The sequence below is a fragment of the Daphnia magna genome, linkage group LG8 (assembly GCF_020631705.1).
Source record: "Daphnia magna isolate NIES linkage group LG8, ASM2063170v1.1, whole genome shotgun sequence".
Taxonomy (NCBI): domain Eukaryota; kingdom Metazoa; phylum Arthropoda; class Branchiopoda; order Diplostraca; family Daphniidae; genus Daphnia; species Daphnia magna.
Genome location: NC_059189.1, coordinates 5,220,279 through 5,233,769, shown reverse-complemented (window position 1 = coordinate 5,233,769; position 13,491 = coordinate 5,220,279).

The window sequence follows — 13,491 nt, the reverse complement described above, 5'->3', positions numbered from 1 at the left end:
TTTGAAATGTAAACCATATTTTTTTTAAGTAGAACTGATCTAAGACTAGTCATAATGGTAAGGACATAAGAGAATAATCAATTTTCAGGGTAGAAATCGGTTAAACTGAGATACAAAGAGGCAAAATTGGGGATCGTGATCACGGATCAGGGCATGGCAGCGGGCAGCCATCTGATAATCTGATTATCCTGCTACTAATCGATACATAGATTGATTATGCTTATAAAAAAAATCGATTACTTGTGTTTTCTTGTAGATCAGGTTGATTTACCCGATCACTGCCAACCGGGGCAGATCTTTAAACTGAGACAGTAGCGCAATCTTTTCTTTTAAGGTTTATCTACCCTACTTGGAAACAAAATTAAGGTTTTTTTCATCTTCTATTTAGTTATTTATATATAATTTATGTGTATTTTAATTTTAGGGTTTTTAGATTTCCCACTGGCAACGTTTTCATGAATCTTATTCTTCCAAACTGGAAGCGTTGGTTTCGACGTGAACATCTTTCTTCCTGACTTAAACCCAATAAGTAATTAACAGTGAATAATAGGATGTCCTTCGAAAGAGTAAGTTGAATATAATCCTTTTATATTTGCAAATTCTTTTAAGGTAATTAGTATTCTGTGTGGTTGTACTTTGAAACTAAAATTTTTCTTTGCTCAATTTGAACCCTGAACCATATTTAGTACCAGGAAATTTTTCTTAGTGTTTTTTCCATCGACTGTTATGGCACCATTAGGATGTTTGGACCATGTGGTAATGTTAGTGTCGTAAATGATTTTTGGGGATAAATTTCCATGTTGTATGTTGACAAATCTCATAAGCTTAAATTGACTATGTTTACTAAATGCATATGACATTGTGGTTGTAAATATGTAAATGCCTTTATTTGTTGTGTGGTATTAATGTTTATAAATTTTTTGTTGCAGTTGCATAAATTGTATGGTGAAAAACACGATTCTAATGGAGGGATGCCATGGCGTTGGTTCAGAGGTGAGATGAATTTGGCAATTTGAAATAACATTTGATATGATTAACCTCAAAAGTAAATGATAGGAATTGACGTCTGATCATTTATTGATGATATTTTTTTCTGAACTTCATTTTATCTGAAGTAGTCTTCAGTCTTACTAGTGTTACTGAAGCTTTTTCTTTCTTTACAGGTGTAGGCTTGTCAACCATGCCTGGTGTAAAGAGTTATTAAGGTTTGCTTCTGTGGTGAGAGCTCTGAGGTAATCATTTGGTTTTGTTAAAGTCTGTTTCATCTCATGATACTGCAGTTTGTGACTTTTAGAGTTTTATCTGCTGGATAATGCCTGTGTCTGTAAAGGCAGATCATTCTCAAATGTGACTAAGCGCTTCTGATGTTTATAGCTGCAGCTAGGGTGTCTGTTTGTTAGCATTTTATCATCTGTTGTTTAATTTTAGGATCTGATGAGCATGGGGTCTGCCTACCTTCTGAAGTTACTTCACATGTAAAGCATTTAGAATTTCATTTCATGCATCATCAATCATTGGATGCTACAATTTGTGCTTTCATGTTTGCAAAGATGCTAGAATTATGCTGCGGAATGTGCATCCGAACGTTTTCCCGCTTGCTACGATTATTTTCCTCCGACTTGGTTGTTACAATTGCATTTACCAGTACTCATGGTATTCGTAATTGTTTGTTTACGCATTGATCTTTTTATTTGCTATTTCATTTAATTCTTTAAATGAACTCGTCTCTCGAACTCAACTCCTGTCAGTGTAATGTCTGCTTATGTACGAACTAGTATCAATACTGTATTGTACTGTAACTGAACCGTATAACCATCGCCCAGGGCGTAGAAAAAGTGATGGATATTTTATGCAGAAAGTGGTCCTATTAGTACGCAGGCGTACTGTAGCGATCAGAAAACATATGATGAATATGTTATGGATTTGTATGATGGCCTCAAACAGCTGTGTGGAGAAGAAGTTCTTGGATTATAATATTATTCCAGAATTTTGTTCAAAGACTATAGGTATTTGGGTTTTCTTTTGTTAATCTGCAAAAGCGTTCTCTCCCTATTATACCTCCTCAATTACAGCAAACCTTAACTGATTTGACTCCACTGTCTTCAAATTTGGAGAAAATAATTGCTGTTAGACCGAAAATAAGTTTTTATTTCTATCTCCACGCATGTTAATTCAAATACCAAAGTTATTTAATATTTACATTTCCAAATGTTGGAAAGACTTCACTGACACCCTAACAAAAGATGGTAATTCTTGAAATCGATTTGCTTCTGACATGGACGCATATTATGTCATTTCACCAATATGTTGGGATTTTGAAAGTATTTTGCACGAAAAACCTTAAGTTAAGAACACTGAATTCTTCGTTTTGTAATTAAAGAATATTTATCATGGAAGCTTTGATCAAAGATCAGCGATCATCATCACGAATCAGCGAAAGATCGCGATCAGCGAAAATGTTCATTTTTTTCTATCTTACTTTTTTATGTTATACACTCTTTTCATTTTAACATTTCATCGACGTAAACCTGACAATTCGTTAGCAGACAAGCTATTATGCCCGAGGCCCCGAACTTTCGAAGTTTCACAGCACTCTCGCCAGATGCTAGTGGTGGTGGATCCCATGTTTTGAGAAATTTTGGCTGCAAATTTTCTTTTATTATCAAATATTTCTGGAGTTCAATGAAGACATTGTTTACTTAGGACAATTAAGGCGCTTTTATTGTTAGATTTCAGGTTTTTGTTTTAAACGCGCAAGCCTGTGCTTTAAGAACTGTTAACAATCCCATTAACATTTATTTAGACCGGCCTATCTTTGCAACTAGGCAAATCTTGTTAACCATTTAAAGGAGAACAAAGTTCATTTTTTATAATTCTGGAATTTCAACTTCCTGGTTTACTTCCGGTTTTAAAATGCCAAATAACTCCTTATTTGTAAGTCTATCAGAAAAAATATTCACATTTTAGTGATCCTCGTCAAATTTGGGGTCGACTCCAAGGGTCAGCTAAAAATACCCGAAAATCGTCGAAAATCCCAAATTTTCCTGGACTATGTTCATGAAAAATCGCGATTTCGGTCAAATCCAACTTTTGGCTAAAAACACGTCATTCCAACCCCAAATTTTGTAAGGATCACGAAAATCCTAATAGCTTTGTTATGGGATAACTATTTCCGGAGATATTGGCTACTTCCGGTTGCTTCCGGAAAATTTTCGTGACAATTTTCAGAAAGTAAAAAATGAGCTGTATTATTCTAACAATTTCAAATACTTTTCTTGCATGTGTTAGGGTTGTGTAGCTATTATTTTGTGTTTTTTTTGCCATCAACAGTAAATGCTGACCCTAAGAGTAACGACAGTTTTAGCAACAAATGTTTTAGCGCCTCGTCTTGGAACTGTAGTTGATACTCTAGGTTTTTATTTTTTAAATTGGAATTCAACTGTTTGAGATCAGTGAAGTTCAAGCACTTAAAAGCAAGAATTGTACTGATTTCAAAGTAAAATCTATTTTCTTTGGGTTTCAGGAGGAAAAACTAGATGGCGTTGACGTGCGTCTATGATAAATATTACGAGTGACAAGTTAAATTGGTGTTTATTACGTTTTTATTGTAAGCCCGACTAAGTTGGGGTCACTCACCCCGTTCGCTTCCGTTCATTCCTCCTTAATGCGAAGCTAAGGGGTGAGGGCCCCTGAAGTTTAGTCGGGTAAAACAAAAAAGTTAAGTAAGTGAAAGATCACTAATAAATAGGATAAAATTTTGTAACTATGCCAAGGTAACAAGCCGTCTTCTGGAAGAAATTCTTAGGCTTTACGCTTTAGTTGTTACTGGTTATCTTCTAAATGTAGATTGCATTCTATTTTAAACATTCTCTTGGTTACAACACTAAAATTTGCCACTTTTTTGTAACAAATTGAATCTATGGTCAACGTCTGAATGTTTGTCTTTGTCAATCGAATCAATTGGTTCGACATTGACACTAGCATTATTATTTCTACGTTTTCCTTCTGAGTGCATGATTAGTTGTCTGATAATCCATCATGGCAACCCGCAACTTTGAGTAACGGTAAATAAACCGGAGAATCGAATCTATGCGTAAATCATTTAATCGAGCGTCAGTATTTTTTTTTGTTTGTTCAATCATATGAAGCTATGCTATGCCTACAGTGTCTAAGTTATTTTAAGGAATTACAAAACAAGTTTTAAATTTTTTTTTTATCATTGTATTTGAGACTTGAAGTACAAGCACGTATGTTAGATCAATAGAAGCAAGTTAATGTTGATTTTTGCCTGGGTGGCTAGAAAATTGTTTCGTATTTGCAGCCGCAATACCCACCGCTTGCTTCTGAATGTATAACTTCGGTTCTGCGGTCTTTCCATTACTTGAGGTACGGGTGCTGGAAGAGGCTACGCCAACATTTTTTCTCTCCATATGGTAATGAGAGTCATTGAAAACATTGGAAGCTGCGACCCCCTCCATTACCTTCCCGATGTCGAGTTTAAGGGCGTTGGCGTCGTTGCTGTTCTCGTTATTGGTGTAGGAAGAACTAATTCCCGTAATCTCTTTGTCAAAATTGTTGGGCTGTTCGCGATTTGCAGACGCTATCCCCACCACTTGCTTTTGAAGGTTTAACTCTGGCTTTTTGTTCCTTACGTCACCTGCATTCTGGTTGTTGGAAAAGGCTATGCCAATAGCCGTTTTCCCCACATCTAACTCGGTAGTACTATTATGAGGATACAAAAAAACACCTGAACTTGCTATCCCCCTCATATCCTTGTCGACATCGAGTTTGAAGATGTGGGCGTCGTCGTTATCACTTTTGTTATCGTGGGATAGCCCAATTCCGTTCACTGTTTTTTCCATGTCTACATACGAGATTTGGTTTCCACTAGATGAATTCATCGAATCGGAATGTCCAAGACCATTGAGCTGCTTTTCGATGTTAACTTTTACAGCGGCGTTCACGTTGTCAGAGTGATCTGTAGGATCTAAAGATGCAATTGCTTTCATCTCTTTGCTGATGTCGAGTTCAAAGACTTGTGCCTCGTCAATAGCTTGGGTTTTAGTGTTAGCAAATCCAATTCCCTTCGTTGTTTTTTGGATGTCTATATCGGAGATATCGTCGTCACTAGATGAATCAATAGAATTAGAATGCCCCAACCCATTGAGCTGACTTTCAATGTTGATGTTAAAATTTGCATTCACGTTGTCTAATTCATCGAGAACATCGGACGCTGCAATCTCTTCCATTACCTTGGTGATGTCGAGTTCGAAGACATGTGCCTCGTCAATAGCTTGGGTTTTAGTGTTAGCAAATCCAATTCCCTTCGTTGTTTTTTGGATGTCTTTATCGGAGATATCGTCGTCACTAGATGAATCAATAGAATTAGAATGCCCCAACCCATTGAGCTGACTTTCAATGTTGATGTTAAAATTTGCATTCACGTTGTCTAATTCATCGAGAACATCGGACGCTGCAATCTCTTCCATTACCTTGGTGATGTCGAGTTCAAAGACATGTGCCTCGTCAATAGCTTGGGTTTTAGTGTTAGCAAATCCAATTCCCTTCGTTGTTTTTTGGATGTCTATTTCGGAGATATCGTCGTCACTAGATGAATCAATAGAATTAGAATGTCCCAACCCATTGAGCTGACTTTCAACGTTGATGTTAAAATTTGCATTCACGTTGTCTAATTCATCGAGAACATCGGACGCTGCAATCTCTTCCATTACCTTGGTTATGTCGAGTTCAAAGACATGTGCCTCGTCAATAGCTTGGGTTTTAGTGTTAGCAAATCCAATTCCCTTCGTTGTTTTTTGGATGTCTATATCGGAGATATCGTCGTCACTAGATGAATCAATAGAATTAGAATGCCCCAACCCATTGAGCTGACTTTCAACGTTGATGTTAAAATTTGCATTCACGTTGTCTAATTCATCGAGAACATCGGACGCTGCAATCTCTTCCATTACCTTGGTGATGTCGAGTTCGAAGACATGTGACTCGTCAATAGCTTGGTTTGTAGTGTTCAAAAATGGAATTCCAGTTACTGTTTTTTCGATGGATATTTCAAACAGTTCGGCTCCACCAGACGAATAGATAGAGTCGGAATATCCCTGTCCACTGACTTCCTTTTTGATGTTGACTTTAAAAATTGCGGTTTTGTTGAGCGAATCGTTGATGTCTGGAGTAGCAACTCCAATCACTCTTTTATCGATGACAATCTTTAGTGTTTTAGACAGAGGAGAATCATGAATTGATTGAACTCCGTTGTTCACCTGTCTTTCGATTGCCAACGTTAGGCTTTTGGTTTCGTTAAATAAATCGTCAGTGTTTGCGTAACCTGTTCCGGACACCGCTCTGTTGAGGTCCAACATAAACTTGTTGATTTCGTTGAGTGAATCGTCGACCTCAACTGATTCGGTGCCGCTAGAATGCTTTTCTACGTCCAAATTGTAGGTGTCGGCCTTGTTCACATAGTCATCGTGGGAAGACGTCGCTAATCCATTCACCATTTTGGCAATATTCACTGTTGACTTGTTTTCGTTCTCCATCTCTTCTCCTCCATCACTGAAGTTCTCACCAAAAGATGGAAGAAAACTTTTACCCAAGGATTTGCGGATTTTTTGAACATTGTTGCTCGTGTTTTGTCTTATGGCTTCCGTTTCGGTTTCCATCCGATGTGTATGTCTGGAATAGGTTGCATTAACAATGTTGATCAACATGATATTTAATAAGTGTTGATCTTCAAGATTTTGCAAATCAGGATCGTTCATCATCGATAACAGACTTCTTATCAGTTGTTCAATGAAACCGTCGGCCTCTGGGGAAGTTGTGGATGACGTTTCAGGTTGTGGTTCCACGTCAGGATTGCCCGCGTCAGAAGTTACAGGTGACGGAAACTCGCCATCGTCGTTGATGCTATCGGGGTCTGGGAAAGGAACGTTTTTGCCATGCGGTTCTCGTCTGGTGATGCTGCCTTGTTTAGTTTTAGTTTTAGCCTCTTCCAAAACGATGTCTGTTGAATCTAGAAGTGGCGGGGTTATACCGTACGGACCAATAGAGCTTGGTGGTTGGCCGGTATGACCCTCAGTCGTAGGGCATTTAAAGTTGGTCAGGTGCGGGCATTGGGGCATGGTGGCTACCATTACTATAAAACCCACAGTGCATGCAAGAGCGACAAGCGTTGATACAGCTACGTAGAATTTTGCAAACTTGGTGTAGTCAACCATTCTTACTTCGGGCAAAAACAATAAATTTTCTTCCTGTACCTATCGCCTTTATACGAAAAACGTGAACTATGGGGTCCATTGCAACACATGTGTTCTTATGATTTGGAGATTTTTTTTCCATAATTCGTCATTTTATATTTTACTTTTGATCACAATTAGGTGCCTTCCTTATGCTCACATACATTTCAACATGTTTAGTTTTCATGGCAATAACTAAACTTAAATTATCTTTTCCAGAAAACAGGATTTCGTCACGCTTGCAATGGAAATGTAGAAACATGATTTCCGCGAATCATCCAGTAGCACGGCCAAATGAAAACGGTGAAAAAGCAGAGATTATATCAAAACATAAAATAATAATAATAATTGCAGTTTTTCCCCCATGAAATGTGAAGAAAACAATGACGCTGTTCCGTCGCCTATATACAAAGTTTGCACTGTAAAAAAATGTTATGAATTCGGAAGATTTTTGTGCCCGAAAAAAATGAGCCGAGACACTGTTCCGCGCAACTTTTGTCACTAGCTGTAGTTGTGGAGAACCTACAACGCCATCTAGTTAACAATCCACCTTCAAACAATTGAGGAACCACACGTTACGTGCTTTGTTGTTTGGTTGCATTGGTAAAAATATAGACAACTGTGTGCAGTGTGCTATCGATAATAATAATTATTCAGGAACAAATCATAATTTTTTTTACGACCGAGATAAATTATTATAAGAAGAGAATTTGAATTCAACAAACATGATTACTGAAGAAAACTTTTCAAACAAGAGACAAGAAAACATTTGAATTGTACAGTAAGTTTGACTTTCACTTTTTGTTGACTGTCACAAAATGTTTTCATTTCTTCAGGTAAGCCCCTATAAGCAGCCTTAGAATGGGTTTCATGAATACAACAACCACTGAGATAACATTCTAATGGGAAGTCTGCATAATACTAGGTTACTGTAAACAAGTTTGCAATATCTAACCAGTTATCACAAAAATATAGTTTCTGAAATAAACGCAAAAAACTGCCGAACAAACTTTTTGCGCTAGCAGCAATTTTGTCCCGTTAATTTCCAAAACGATTGCTTAAATGAGTAAATTAATTGGATTTGAAATCATTGATCGATTAAGAATGTATTAGGGAAATTTCATTCAATTCCGAGAGATGTCCCTTTTTACGGATTTTGACAAAAGTGGAAAGGGTAAAGCCTTCCCGACTTTTTCATTTTTGGATAAATTCTAGATATAGTTGAAAATACGTGATTTCGATTCCAAATTGAACGAAAATCACGAAAATAAACGTCGTTTTGATATGGGCCTTATAGTTTCTGAAATAAACGCAAAAAACTGCCGAACAAACTTTTTGCGCTAGCAGCAATTTTGTCCCGTTAATTTCCAAAACGATTGCTTAAATGAGTAAATTAATTGGATTTGAAATCTTTGATCGATTAAGAATGTTTTAGGCAAATTTCATTCAATTCCGAGAGATTTTACTTTTTACGGATTGTGACAAAAGTGGAAAGGGTATAGCCTTCCCACTTTTTCATTTTTGGCTAAATTCTAGATATAGTTGAAAATACGTGATTTCGATTCCAAATTGAACGAAAATCACGAAAATAAACGTCGTTTTGATATGGGCCTGATAGTTTCTGAAATAAACACAAAAAACTGCCGAACAAACTTTTTGCGCTAGCAGCAATTTTGTCCCGTTAATTTCCAAAACAATTGCTTAAACGAGTAAATTAATTGGATTTGAAATCTTTGATCGATTAAGAATGTTTTAGGCAAATTTCATTCAATTCCGAGAGATGTCACTTTTTACGGATTTTGACAAATGTGGAAAGGGTATAGCCTTCCCACTTTTTTATTTTTGGCTAAATTCTAGATATAGTTGAAAATACGTGATTTCGATTCCAAATTGAACGAAAATCACGAAAATAAACGTCGTTTTGATATGGGCCTTATAGTTTCTGAAATAAACGCAAAAAACTGCCGAACAAACTTTTTGCGCTAGCAGCAATTTTGTCCCGTTAATTTCCAAAACGATTGCTTAAATGAGTAAATTAATTGGATTTGAAATCATTGATCGATTAAGAATGTTTTAGGGAAATTCTATTGAATTCCGAGAGATGTCACTTTTTACGGATTTTGACAAAAGTGGAAAGGGTATAGCCTTCCCACTTTTTTATTTTTGGCTAAATTCTAGATATAGTTGAAAATACGTGATTTCGATTCCAAATTGAACGAAAATCACGAAAATAAACGTCGTTTTGATATGGGCCTTATAGTTTCTGAAATAAACGCAAAAAACTGCCGAACAAACTTTTTGCGCTAGCAGCAATTTTGTCCCGTTAATTTCCAAAACGATTGCTTAAATGAGTAAATTAATTGGATTTGAAATCACTGATCGATTAAGTATGTTTTAGGGAAATTCTATTGAATTCCGAGAGGTGTCACTTTTTACGGATTTTGACAAAAGTGGAAAGGGTTTAGCCTTCCCACTTTTTCATTTTTGGCTAAATTCTAGATATAGTTGAAAATACGTGATTTCGATTTCAAATTGAACGAAAATCACGAAAATAAACGTCGTTTTGATATGGGCCTTATAGTTTCTGAAATAAACGCAAAAAACTGCCGAACAAACTTTTTGCGCTAGCAGCAATTTTGTCCCGTTAATTTCCAAAACGATTGCTTAAATGAGTAAATTAATTGGATTTGAAATCTTTGATCGATTAAGAATGTTTTAGGCAAATTTCATTCAATTCCGAGAGATGTCCCTTTTTACGGATTTTGACAAAAGTGGAAAGGGTATAGCCTTCCCACTTTTTTATTTTTGGCTAAATTCTAGATATAGTTGAAAATACGTGATTTCGATTCCAAATTGAACGAAAATCACGAAAATAAACGTCGTTTTGATATGGGCCTTATAGTTTCTGAAATAAACGCAAAAACTGCCGAACAAACTTTTTGCGCTAGCAGCAATTTTGTCCCGTTAATTTCCAAAACGATTGCTTAAATGAGTAAATTAATTGGATTTGAAATCTTTGATCGATTAAGAATGTTTTAGGCAAATTTCATTCAATTCCGAGAGATTTTACTTTTTACGGATTTTGACAAAAGTGGAAAGGGTATAGCCTTCCCACTTTTTCATTTTTGGCTAAATTCTAGATATAGTTGAAAATACGTGATTTCGATTCCAAATTGAACGAAAATCACGAAAATAAACGTCGTTTTGATATGGGCCTGATAGTTTCTGAAATAAACACAAAAAACTGCCGAACAAACTTTTTGCGCTAGCAGCAATTTTGTCCCGTTAATTTCCAAAACAATTGCTTAAACGAGTAAATTAATTGGATTTGAAATCTTTGATCGATTAAGAATGTTTTAGGCAAATTTCATTCAATTCCGAGAGATGTCACTTTTTACGGATTTTGACAAATGTGGAAAGGGTATAGCCTTCCCACTTTTTTATTTTTGGCTAAATTCTAGATATAGTTGAAAATACGTGATTTCGATTCCAAATTGAACGAAAATCACGAAAATAAACGTCGTTTTGATATGGGCCTTATAGTTTCTGAAATAAACGCAAAAACTGCCGAACAAACTTTTTGCGCTAGCAGCAATTTTGTCCCGTTAATTTCCAAAACGATTGCTTAAATGAGTAAATTAATTGGATTTGAAATCATTGATCGATTAAGAATGTTTTAGGGAAATTCTATTGAATTCCGAGAGATGTCACTTTTTACGGATTTTGACAAAAGTGGAAAGGGTATAGCCTTCCCACTTTTTCATTTTTGGCCAAATTTCAAATTTGGCTTAAAATACATGATTTAGATTCAGAATTGAATGAAAATCACGGAAATCAGGTTTATTTTTCTATTGGTCCTATAGTTTTTCATTTACATGTTAAAAACCATAAATTAAGTTGGTGCGCTAACAGAACTGTTTTCGTTAATTTTTTAAACGGCTAGTCTAAAGAGAAAACCAATGACTAAATCGAAATCAGCGTTCAATTTCCATTATGCCGTCTGATTTTTTGAGAATTTCAGGAGATGTTATTTTTGGCCGATTTTGACAAAAGTGGAAAGGCTATACCCTTCCCACTTTTTCATTTTTGACCAAATTTCAAATTTGGCTTAAAATACATGATTTAGATTCAGAATTAAATGAAAATCACGGAAATCAGGTTTTTTTTCTATTGGTCTTATAGTTTTTCATTTACATGTTAAAAACCATAAATTAAGTTGGTGCGCTAACAGAACTGTTTTCGTTAATTTTTTAAACGGCTAGTCTAAAGAGAAAACCAATGACTAAATCGAAATCAGCGTTCAATTTCAATTATGCCGTCTGATTTTTGGAGAATTTCAAGAGATGTCATTTTTGGCCGATTTTGACAAAAGTGGAAAGGCTTATACCCTTCCCACTTTTTCATTTTTATCCAAATTTCAAATTTGGCTTTAAATACATAATATCGATTCAGAATTGAATGAAAATCACGAAAATCAGGTTTTTTCCTATTGGCCTTCCCACTTTTTCAATGTTTGCCAAATTTCAAATTTTGCTTAAAATACATTATTTCGATTCAGAATGGAATGAAAATCACGGAAATTTATTTTTTTATCGGTCTTTTAGTTTTTTATTTAAACGTTAAAAACCATAAATTAAGTTGGTGCGCCAATAGCACTGTTTTCGTTAATTTTTAAAACGGCTAGTTTAACGAGAAAACCAATGACTAAATCGAAATCAGCGTTCAATTTCGATTAAGCCGTCTGATTTTTGGAGAATTTCAAGAGATGTCGTTTTTGGCCTATTTTGACAAAAGTGGGAAGGCGGAATGAAGGCGTTGATGATCAGCGCACGCCTCATAGGACATGTATACGGAGTTTGTTTTGCCGGAAGAGCAAACGGTTTCCGAGATATTATGGCGAATTGGCGACCAGGCCGTACCCTATCTCCGTTCAGGAACTTCCTGAACGGAGTGAGGGCCCCTATTAGACGACCATGATCGAAACAATGGAACTCACACGGCCTGTGAAAAAACCTGTCCGTTGCCAGGCGACGCACAAAGCCCCGCCTTGAAAACAACTTCGCGGCCTGATTTTTCCCTATCTTCATGACCGACGCGCCATCTCTCTGAAAAAAAAATCTCCCAAAACTTCGAGTCGCTCTTTGATTGCTCCGCATTCCTTTATCGTTGAGCCGATAATTGACACGACCCCTTCGTTAATCTCTGCGTTATCTCCTCTACAACATGACGTCAAGTTTTGCGCCACAGCATCTAAAATAAGAAAACGTATAAAAGATACGTACGAGACCCTGAAATCGACTCGAATGGGCCGACTAAACTGCTCCGCACTCCTTTGCCATTCAGCCGATAAAAACGGTGACTCGACCGGGAGCTGCTGCGTTATTTCCTCTACAAAAGGAGACCAATCTCAGCGGCACAGCATCTAAAATAAAAAAACGAACGAAAGATTAGTGTAGACACCCCTGAAATCGCCGCGCGTTCAGCGCCATCTCTGGGGTAAAGTCTCAGAAAAAGTGTCGGTCGATCCACCGGTCGTTGTAGAAGGGTAGGGGTGCCTGTATCAGGGGGTTGGGAAATGCGAGTTTTGATAGAATCCCTATCGGGAAACTCTGCTATAAAGTATATAATACAAATTATTCCTATATATTACGTCCTATATATTATATATATCCCTATATATTTACATCCTATATATCCTATAGGGCTATAGGGCTTTTCGAAATCTTTTTTCGCATTTGATTTTATCGGGCAACGCAGCATTTGACGGCTGATTCTGTCTGCTATGACTGCATTTTGCTATTGTGCGAAATATGAATAAATTCCAAAGTTTCGCTGAAAAAGTTAGTGTTTCGTTTCACGTTATTCATCGTATTGTTTTTTTGTTTTTGGTAAAAAAATTTGTTCGGGAGCCCGCGAGGGATAAGAAATTTTTTTTAAAAAAAAAAAAAAAAAAAAAAATTTAAAATAAAAATTTTTTAAGAGAAAAAAAAACCCCCCGGGGGGGGGGAGGCGCCCCCTGGGGGGAACAACGAAAAAAGGAAAAAAAAAAAAAAAAAAAAAAAAATAAAAAATTAAAAAATTTAAAAAAAAAAAAAAAAAAGAAAAAAAAATAAAAAAACACAAAAAAAAAAAAAAAAAAAAAAAAAAAAAAAAAAAAAAAAAAAAAGGGGGGTAAGGAAAAACCTTTATAAATTTTAAAAATAAAAAAAAACATTGACGGCGGCAAGAAATTTATGTTTTT